Source organism: Cebus imitator, unplaced genomic scaffold (assembly GCF_001604975.1).
Source record: "Cebus imitator isolate Cc_AM_T3 unplaced genomic scaffold, Cebus_imitator-1.0 Scaffold283, whole genome shotgun sequence".
Taxonomy (NCBI): domain Eukaryota; kingdom Metazoa; phylum Chordata; class Mammalia; order Primates; family Cebidae; genus Cebus; species Cebus imitator.
The window spans coordinates 2,691,075-2,702,788 of record NW_016107598.1 but is presented as its reverse complement, the minus strand read 5'-3'; positions in this window follow the sequence as shown (position 1 = coordinate 2,702,788).

Below are 11,714 nucleotides of genomic sequence, written 5' to 3'. Positions count from 1 at the left end.
GATTCAAATCACTATCTAGAAAATAAAATGTAGAGAGGCTCTAGTGACTGATGGACATGGGAGGACATAAAAGTCAAGACTGACCCAGGATTCGAGATACTACTACTGGGTGAATAATATACCATCTACTGGAAGGGAGAACACAGGAAGGCATTCTGTTTTATGGGGAAATATCATGATGTAAACTGATTCAGACTCAGAGAAAAACACCAAGTGGTTTCAAATTTTTCTGATTATGGTTCTAAAATGGATCTGTTGGTATCAAAGCCAGTGAAAATGATTACCTCACCATCATGGTCACAAGCTACATGCTATTAAGAGATTTTGTGAAAATTAACCATACTGAGCTTCCCTAAAGTCATCCCTAAATTAACTACAGGCCACCTTTGCTTTCTCTTTTTCTTTCACAAAATTCTGGTACCAGAAGCCCTTTGTTCTGTATACTTGTCCTAATAATCTGGCACCATACAAACAGTGTCCATTTTTCACCAGTACAACTTTCATATTAGGAAATCAACGTTGTGTTTCTCAGAATTAGACCAGCACAGGTCAGAAATAGGTTTGACTATTTAATATATTTCATCGTTATTTGTAAGTCATCTAACAATGATGACTTATCAATTACCCTTGTAATTTAGTCTAATTTAATTTATTTTCTTCCAGTTCTATGGATTATGCAGGTTTCCCAGGTCTGTTTCCAAGTATTGGGTTTTTTATAAAGTTGTTATAGTCTGTAGATAACTACTAGCTGAACTTTCTGTTGGGGGAATAAAGCCTGAGACTTCCTATTTCACCATCTTTCTCTATTTTAAGTTTATGTTGTAATTTATTGTATATTAAAATACATTCAAAACCAAAACTCCTCCCCATCTGAAGAACAGACCAGCTAATGCAACTAAAATGGAAATACAAAAGAGTAAGTGATTCAATGCCTCACTTGGTAATATCTTCTATTCTTTGTCCCTGCAGTTCAGTGAGTGTCAGCAATCACAGCATCAGGCAACGGGAAAATCAATAGTTGAGCAGTCCAAAGCTCCCCTTCCAGGACATCACAAAGCATCTTTATTTACCCAGCTCTCAGGGAAACCTCAAGCCCATTCTCATGCCTCTGCCTCACCTGTCCATAGATCCCTCAAAGACGCTTCATTGTCACCTTTTAATACACAAAAATCAAAGTCTCTACCTGCTAGGGCTGCATACCTTTCTGTACCAACTAACAAAGCACCCAGAGCAGCCAGCCAATCAACCTCTAATTCTAGGATATCAAGTAAAAAGAAAGTACCTGTCCAGTCATCACAAAGTGTGCAAGTTAAACCTAAGGAAAGTACATTGACCACTCTCAAGAAAGGATTGACTTCCCATTCATCTAGACTAACACGTCAAAACACCCCACTGAGGGCAAGCAAAACTCTGAAACAGCCTAAAAAAAGTCAATGGAAAACTGCCAAGAAACAGTCAAAATGGACCCCAGCAGCACCAAAAGCAATTTCAGCTACAAAGAAAAGTCCAAAAATATCCAAGAAAATCCAGTCCATGCCAGCTAAGAAACAATTAAAACAACCCACAATTAGAGAAGCTCCAAAAACATCTCAACCTAAGAAAAAAATCTCTAAATACTTCTAAAATTGCTTCCTCTGCATCATTCCAAAAACAATCATCTAAGTCCACAGCAATAAAAACTTCCCCTAAAACTTCTTCAACCCTCAAAAAAGAACTAACTAAATTTAAAAATACATCGTCCTCATCTGCAAAACAAAAATTAAATCAAGCAACAGTAGCTAAATCAGCCCCCCAGACAACATTAGCCAAAAAGAAATCTCAAAATAAACAAAAAAATAAAAAAAAAAGATGTGGCTAACTCCAGTCAAAAAAGATCCAACTAAGGCACCAGCAACAAGAGAAGCTTCCAAAGCCAAAAAGAAAAATCTAACCAAATCCAAAAAGGTAGCACCTACACCTGCCAAGAAAAAGCTAATTCAGCCAGTCAGTTGCAATGAAAACGAGACATCTACAGCCAAAAATAAAATGTTAAACCACAAAAAACCTTTACTGCACCTGCCAAGAAACAAGTGAACCAGCCTAAAGCACTTAAATCAGTACTAAACACACAACCAGCCTCTAAGAAAATACCAATTAAATCTAAAAGTTCCTTATCTCAAAGTGCCGAGAAGCAGTCAAATAAGGCAACAGGTGATAAACCTCCAGTTCTCAAAAACACTGTGGTCAAAAAGAAAATCTTAGAAAATCCTAAACTATTTTGATCTATACCAGCAAAAAAACAGAATCAGATAAGTCGAACCAAACCAGGTAATAAAGCAGCTCTCACCAAAAAGAAAAATATAAAGAAACCTAAAAAGTCTTTGTCTAAATCTACCAACAAACAACAAAAGCAGTCACTAGCACAGCGAAAAACATCTGAAGCAACTAGCACAACTCTAAAAAAGTCTAAAAATGGGCTATCAATACCTGCCAAAAAACTGGTCAATCAGCCTAAATCCACTCAAGTAGGACCAAAAGGATTTCTAGCCAAGAAGAAAATCCCAAAGAAACCTACAACTGCCAAAAAAACAACAGAAATGGTCCACAAAAGGTATAAAGACTAAAGCTATAAAACTACCTCAAAAAAGACAGACCACACCCCCAATAGCAAATAAAGGACTAAGTAACTTCCAAAAGAAACTATCTGAACCTTCTAAGAAAGATGTGAATCAGCTTAAAACGCTTCAAGGAGTAAAAAGACTACCTCCTTTAGCAGGCAAAATTGGAAAACAATCTAAAATAAGAAATCCTACGTTTGCCACAAAAAGATTACAATTATCTGAACAAAAGGGATCTAAATCTATTCATGACACAAGGAAAAAGGGTCCACAAAGGAAAAGTAAACTTTTCCCTAAAGTCACAAAACCATTGTTATCACATTCTCATGCTTATTTTCCATCTAAATCTCCTTCCTGTCCACTTGCTAAATACCTGTTCCATCAAACTAGGCTTTCTTGTCCACAACCAAATCAATCATATAGGTACCCACTGAAGGCTAATCAATTATACCCTTTTCCACCAATACTATGGCCAATTGGGCCACATCCTCATTCACATCAGCAGCATCATCACCAATGACCTCAATCATCTCATAAGCTACCTTTCTGTAAAACAAAAAAGCCTCAGACCAGTCCGGCAGGCATTACAACTGAATTAACTAGTGTAAACAATACCTCAACTAGTGCAAGCAACCTTGTACCTGGAGCCACTACTAATTTAGCCACAATCACTAGTACTATATCCAACAGCAAAATGTCTATATCAGTTGTTCCAACTAGGGCAACTGCCACTACTACTAAGGGATCAGATGCAATCACCAGAACACCTCTATCCTGTCACCCTATTCTCTGTCACTGTAACTCTGGTGACATCCAACACTAACTCAGCAATAGGTGCTGTATCTACAGAGCCTGCATCCACTGCAACTGTCCCAGCATCTGTGCCAGCCTCAAAGGTACCTTTGGTGGAATCCACACCTCAAGAGTCTGCTGCTTCCAGTGCTTCAGTCCCTACAAACCCAGGATATGGTTCCACAATCCTGCAAGCCTCTGTCCCCACCATTGCCTCTGATTTTACCACAGATGACTTAGAAACTGAAGCAAGCACAGCAGAGGACATCACCCACCTGGCCACAGACAATTCCACCACTCAAGCTGCCTCTACAACTTTAGCAAACACAGGTTCCACATACCTTGCCATTGCTGCCAGCACTGCTGCAGCCACAGCTTCCACACTTGCTGTATCCACAACTGCAATAGGTACCACAACCCTAAGGATTGGTGCCACTACCAATGGTGCTGCCTCATTGTCAGCCAGTGCTGCCACAACTCTTGCTTCTGTTGATACAGAAGCACCTGGAGTTTCTACCACTGCTTATTCTGGTTCTGACACAACATCTGCATTGGGTGCCACAACCACAACTGCAGCTGGTGCCACAACCACAGTTGCACCAAATTTTACAACCACAAGTACAGCTGACATTGCCACAACAGCTGCATTAAGTGCCACCATCACACCAGTGGATGAGACTACCACTCAAACAGTAGATGGCACAATCACTAAAGCTACTATCTCAGTGGATGTAGAGACTACTGAGTCAACAGATGACACAACTGCTGTAGCTGCCTCCACAACACCAATTGATGGCAGCACAACTGTGCAACAGACTATACAACCACCAGCTATATGGCTACAATTTCAGCCACCAGTGCTACAACTGCTGCTGCCAGCACAACTATATCAGGTACTGCCACATCAACTGAACAAGGTGCTACCTCTTCAACCCCTGTGACTTCAGCTTCTACTGCTGAGCCTGGTGTATTGACCACCCTGAATGAAACTACCACCCAGGCTTCTGGAGCTTCAACTGCAGAGGTGGAGACTACATCTGAACCAGCAAATGACACAATCACCCCAGCTGTCACCACTCAGGCCAAAGATGCCACAACTGAACCTTATGCCACAACCCCCATAGTCAACCCTACATCCTCAGCAGCAGACTCCACATCTTCAGCTACTAGGACAACAGCTGTTTCAACTATAACCACAATACCTGTAGTACCTACCGCTGCAACTGTAGAGGCCTCCAAAACTCCAGTGGTTTATGTCATCACAAGTGTCACTACCACACCTTCAGACACTGGTAACACAACTTCTGGTACCACCACAACTGTACAGGGTGCTGATGCCACAACTGTATTAAGTGCTGCCGCCACCATACCAGGTACCTCTACCTATACTGCTGAATCTGATTCATTGACCAGTAACAATGCAACCATCACCCTGACCCCTGATGCTACAAGTCCAGGGGACAATATCATCACTGAAACAGAAGATGACACAACTGAGGCTACCCTCACTCCAGCCAGAGAAGCTACAATTCCACCTACTGAGGCCACAACCCTCCAGTTGTCTTAATAAGCTTAGAAGCAAGCACCAGGTCTATGGCCACTACTGCAACAGCTGCTTTTTCTGCAACCATAATTCCTATAGCAGCCACCACTGCAACAACCATAGCCTCCACAAGTGTTGCAATCAACAATAAGCCTTGGGTGCCACAACTACTACCAGTATGATTATACCAGGTATTGCCACCACAATCACAATTACTGCTGCCTCCACTGCTGAACCTGCTTCTTCAGTTACTGAAGCTACAACTTCAGGGGATGAGGCCACCCCTGAAGGAAGCTCCAGTGCTCAAGCTATCACAATGACAGCAGCAACAACCACACCTGACAGTAACTCCATCACCAGTGCCCTAGTGGCAGCCACCAGTCCCATGACTGTGGTCACCACAAATACAGCCGCATCTGGAACCACCTCTGCTGCACTATCTGCTACTGTAACTGCAGCCAATTCTCCTACAACTGGCATTAACACTGCTCCCTCACCGTGAAAGCAATGCTAAGTTCATCTCAATCACCACGGTAAACAGGTAAACTAATGCATGCAAATAATTAGATGAGAATATTCAAAAATGTTCTATATATGCCCAAATACCTTCCATAAAAGCTAATTATTCCTTATTTGACTAAATTTTGAATTTTCAATTCTGTGAAAGAGAGCAGGTACTCTTCCAATTTATATATAAGAATGCAGAGGTATGTAATGTGCCCAAATTCAAAACACATGGTGGCAAAGCCAGGACTAGAATCCAAATTTCTTAATACTTAAGCCAATTGTCAGAAAGCTTAGAGTTCTAGAATAGTGATTGCAAAAGATAGTTTAGTAGACAGCCGAATCATAATCAGCTGGCTTCTTTTTCAATATAATTATTACCGAGCTCTACCTCTATCGAAATTATACTCTTGATAAAATCTTCAGGGAGACAGGGGAGTCTGATGACCTTATGAGTGTGAAAACATTCATCCAGAAGGTACTGCAGAAGTAGAAATCAGCATGTATACAAGCTCAAACCAGAATATGTTAACCACAGTCAAGAAATTGTAAGCAGTTGTTCTAGACTGAAATCTAGCAAGAGTTAAACCTCAGTTAAATTTAGATGTAAATGAGGATATAATTTTACTATTAATAAGGAAGACTTGTGGAGAAGAAAATAGGATTTTGTAGACATCAAGATACACTATATATTAATGTTGATGAAGAACTAGTCTAGATTATAGAACCGTAATCTAAAACTCTAAGACAAAAAGAGCATTCCGATGACTATTTCAAAGAACAAATTGTTGGAACATATTACCTATCAAATTTTACATAAAGTTTTGTTGTTGTTGTAGTTGTTGTTGTTGTTAAAAGTGAACAAAAGCATTCTAGGTAGTAATAATAATGAATGAGGCCTTAAATGTAACTAGATGTGCTTTACTCTTAACATAAAAGGGTCTATATAAGTATACCCATATGTTAACATACCCTTAACATAAAACACGTAACTAGATGAGTTTTCCTCTAATTTTAAGAAAATAAGAAAGGAGTACCAGAAATTGCTATACAGAATGGGATTAATTTCAGCTAAGAAATAGAAAATAGCCATTTTTAAACAACTAGCTAATGCTTAGAGGACTGTATGAATTAATTTTACATTACTCAACATTTTTTGAGGTCCTAATATGGCTCAATATTAAACTTTTCATACTAACTTTTGCCAATATTGCCTCAAGAATTTGCTATCATAATTCTTCAGAAATGAGATCATTCTAAAATTTCTGCTTCTTTCACTCTCTTACTTTTAAAATGTTCATTTTTACTTCTTCAGCTTCTGTTCAGTAAATCATTTTGAAAGTCATTTGTTCCCTGTATGCATTTTGTCAGTCCCACACATGTTTGGAAATGGATTAAAAGATTCACATGCTTGTCCCTCTAAACACCCCCAATAATGAGCAATATTTAAATATAACATTGACTCAGGCCTTCATGTCCCCCTCAGCTTGATTAAACTTTAGACAGATTTCTTCCGGATTCTAGCCCTCTGACCTCCCTTTTATTACATCATTTCTTTGAAAAACTTACAATAGCAAATTATTTCTCTGTCCCTTTGAAATGTAAGTCATTTTTTTGCATAAGCTTTCCAATTGTTTGTGATTATAGAATAATTCAACATAAGACATTATCCCACATAAAATTATTCAACGTATCTAAACATTTTGATTGACACACATCACACACAGCATGGTGACTATAGTTAATAAAACTTTATTGTGTGCTCTCAAAATTTTCTAAGAGCATAGATCTTCAGTGTTCTCACCTCACATACATAGATAACTGTGTGAGATGATGGATATGTTAATTAGTTAATTGTTGCAATCACTAGTTGTTAGAGATGTAAGTCTGTTTAAGAGCCTCTTGTCAGCTTTAAAACCAAGAATGTCTTTCTAAAGACCTGGGAGCCATCTCTTTAAAATGTAACCATCAAAGAAGATAGTGCCCCCACCTTCCAGTCTCTATGGGAGAGTAGGATCCTAACTTCAATTAGTACCAATTAGCAAACACAGATGGTCTAATTATAGAGAAAAACATTTGCAGACTCAGGAATCAGGCAATGTGCTCCACCCGTGCCATTAATCAATGCCCTCCCTACAAGATCCTCCAATACTTTTCTCACCCCAGTGTTGAAAACCTCCCATCTTTTGTTTCAACAGACTTGACTATTGTAATAATTTTGAATAAAGTCACCCTCAACTGATGAACTTTGTCCTGCAGTTTTTGCTTTGATGAAATAACTGTGTGGGATGCAGAAACTATAAGCAAATAAAATTTGGGTTAGAACTCCCATTAACCAACCTCCACAAGAAGATATCAAAGGAATGAAAATAGAAGATCATGCCTACTAAAATAGAATGAAATATCTGTCCCATTCTGCCTACTTTTAAGGGCATGGGAAATATAGAAACAATTTTTGAAACTGATACGTTATGAACTGTTTATAATAAATACACTTTTAAATGTATAATTGACTTTGGTGCAAAATAACAGTAAGTGAAATCCCTACATGACAAAAACAAAAAGGAAACAAAATCCAGGAAGGACAACATGTGTAGGGATTCAGAGGCTGTGCTGAAGAAAAGGATTGGCCTTTTTAATACAGAATCTCAAATTTTAAAACCAAGATGAGGGCAAAAGATAGGACTTTGGGCTCACTTCAGACAAATAGTTGGAACTAAGATTCTCCATATAATTCTGGGACTCTTGGGAAGCCACATCTCTCAAATGCACTCAAAGACGTTTAATTACTGGTCACGGAAAACAAGAAGCAAGGATGTGCTGATTCACTTGAGCTCTAAAAATGAAAGAGAGTTTAAAAGATAAAGGGCATGGATTGATAATGCCTAATAACTTTCTTCCAGTAAAACAATACATAAAGGAAACAAAGGAAGTATTCAGACACAGGGGCTGAGAATCATTCAAATTTTTTTTTGAAGTCATAAACATGTAAACCTTTTTTAAAATAAAACAAAGAGACTATAAATCTTTTCTCAAGCAAGACCTGTTGTAACTACAAAGTGGTGGTTCTATTGGACCAGGCCTTTCCTAGGGGTACTCTTTTCATAAATAAGTCAAATCAGAGGAATAATGTGGCCATATCCCAGAGGCTGAAGTCTTGTCCAGCTTGTCTATATGTCTAAAGCACTCTCAAAAAAAAAACAAAAATGAAACAATAATAACAGTTGACAATTAGTGAGTGCTCATATGTGCTAAGTGTTATACATCGTCATGGAATCATAGCAGATATTAATAACAACCTGTGAGGTTGGTTCTGCTATTAGCCCCTTTTTACAGATGAGAAAAGTTAGGCTTGGGGGAATTAAGTGTTTTGCTCAAAGTCAAAGAGCTAGGAAATGAAGGATCTAGCATTTATAAAATTACATCTAGATTTAATATAAAATATATAAAAATTAACAATTTTTTTAATTATATAACATCTTAGGCATGGATAATTTGCTCAAAGCATGTGAAGAAGTTGGAATCCCCTGAAAGAAATGGGCTTATAAACTAAGGTATTTTTAATACATAATCTAAGGCAAGCTGACTCAGAGGATTATACTGGATACTGATTATTTTCTTTCCACCAAAAGACCGAAAAAGACAGCTGAATGTAAAAGAAATTACTTCGGAAAAAAATGGCACTGGGAAATTTGTACTTAGAATTTTCATTTCCTGAATAATCTGAAAAGTTTACATGATTGTCTTTGGGAGGTATCATATCCATAACTAGGGGGCTGAGGGGAGGCCCTCTGACCTGAGGACCTTCTCAATGTAACAGGAAGTAGATAGCACTCCTTTTTTCAAATTTAAACACACAGGAATTTTGGAACTGAATTCCCACTAAAAACTCACATGAAAAGAAGTTTATTGTAACATTTAGCCCCTGTTGGCATAGACATTAAGAAAAGGGTGGGGAGCATAGAATAATTTATTCTGGGTGACTGGACCATTCATACACCAACCCTCAGTGACGTACAATTTACCCATGTAACAAACCTGCATATATACCCCATGAACCTAAAATAAAAAGGAAAAAAAAATGGGGAGACACAATCAGAAGTGCACAATCCAGTTAACTTTCCAAATTGAACGCACCGTGTAACCAGCTGCTACCCAGATGAAGAACTAGAACAAGCCAGAAGTCTCTCAGATTTTCCCTTCCAGCCATTTACCTGAACAAAAGATAAATACCATTGTTACATTTATCACTTCACTTCTTAGCTGCAGATCTCCATTTTCAATTGCTTTATGAACTGAATCTTTCTGTGTAGATATCATGGAAACATATCAAATGCTATCTGTTTGACAAGGAATGTTATCCTGGCCTCCCACAGCCTCGGCCTCCACGATCCCCTCTCAATTAGCATCTATCATCCACTCAGCTGCCTAAGCTACAAGTCTCAGCACTGTCTTCAACTCTTCTTCTTTATCTTCACTATTCTATTGATTATTTCCTGTTATTTTACTTGGATTTTGTAAATGATACTTTCTTTTTATCCAACCTTATCTTTCAGAGCTTTATGATCTCTGATTTATATAGGGTATGTAATAGTCTGCAAGCTTATCTTCCTGCTTCTAATCAATCTCATTTTCTCCTCATGGTAAAGCTCAAGAACAGCTGGAACATTAAGGATAACACAATAAGGCAACATGAATTGTGCCAAGTGAGCTATACAGAATGCAAAAAGTAAGGTCTGGGAGCTATTAATACCAGGAAACAATATTTTTTATGGCCTTTAAAACTTTAGCTTTATTTTTGTTAAGATGAATAATCACAGGAGGCTTTAAGAAAAAGAGTGATATAATCTGACTAACATTTAAAAGAAACACTATAGCTGCCTTTGATGATAACGGAGAGTGGAAACAGGAAACTAGCTGAAATACTAAAGCAAGTAATCAAGGTCAAAACGGATGGCTTGGACCAGGATGAGAGTGATGGTGGAAGTATGAGAAATAGTCAGGCTCTAGATATATTTTACAGGCAGAGCCATTAATATTTGCTCAATGACTGGATTGTTGGGTATGCACCAGAGTAGGTAAAAATGACTCCAGAATTTTTTAACTGATCACTTGAAAGGATTAAGTAACTATTAGTCTGCTTCAGTTGCCAAGACAAAAATATAGACTAGGTAGCTTAAATAACATAAATTGATGTTTTCACAGTTTTAGAGATTTCAAATCTAAGATCAAGATGCCAGCTGATTCAATTCCAGAGGAGGGATCTCTTCCTAGCTTGTAGGAAGCTTCTTTCCTGCTGTGTCTTCATATAGAATTTCCTACAACACTTTATAAAGGTCTTATCTCCAAGTACAGTCACATTGAGGGTTACAACTTCAACATCTGAATTTGGAGGGGACACAATTCAGTTCATAGAAATTGCCAACAAATAAAATTGGAAAATCTATGAAAACACTTTTGAGATGATATTGGGAATATACCACGAGTTTTGTTCAGATGCCATAGATCTACCTATTGACAGCAAACTGTCTCTATTAAATTAAAAGATAGATATAATATTCTGGAATTTAAGGCAGATGCCTGAGCTGGAGATATTAATTTGATATTTATTATTTTGATGATATTTATATTTAGTTACTTGTAACTAAACAAGTGTATTAGTAGAGAAAAGAGGAGATTCAAACACTGAACCATGGATTGCTTCAGGTGGAAGAAAAGATAGGGAGAAAACAAAAATATATGAGAAGGGAGGTGAGATAAGTCAAAACAAAGAACAAGATGGAAACCAAATGAAGAAAATGTTTCATGAAAGAAGGCAGGACCAACTGTGTCAAATGCACTGATAAGTAAAATGAGGTCTTACAATGACAGCTGATTCAACAACGCAAAGTCTTGAGCAATTCAAAGGAGAGAACTACCAGAGCAGTTTTAGATAGAGTAGTAGAAGAAGTAGCCTTTTGAAGTAGATTGAAAAGAGAGGGGAGGAGAAACGTGAGACAAATTTTTAGAATGGCTTTGTTATAAAAGCAAAGAAATGGGACAGTTTTTAGAGGGGAAGTAAAAGACAAGAGGAATAAAGGTATGTTTTTATATTTTGTCAAGATATAAAAAGAGCCACAAGGCCGGGCGCGGTGGCTCATGCCTTGTAATCCCAGCACTTTGGGAGGCCGAGATGGGTGGATCACGAGGTCAAGAGATCGAGACCATCCTGGTCAACATGGTGAAACCCCGTCTCTACTAAAAATACAAAAAATTAGCTGGGCATGGTGGCACGTGCC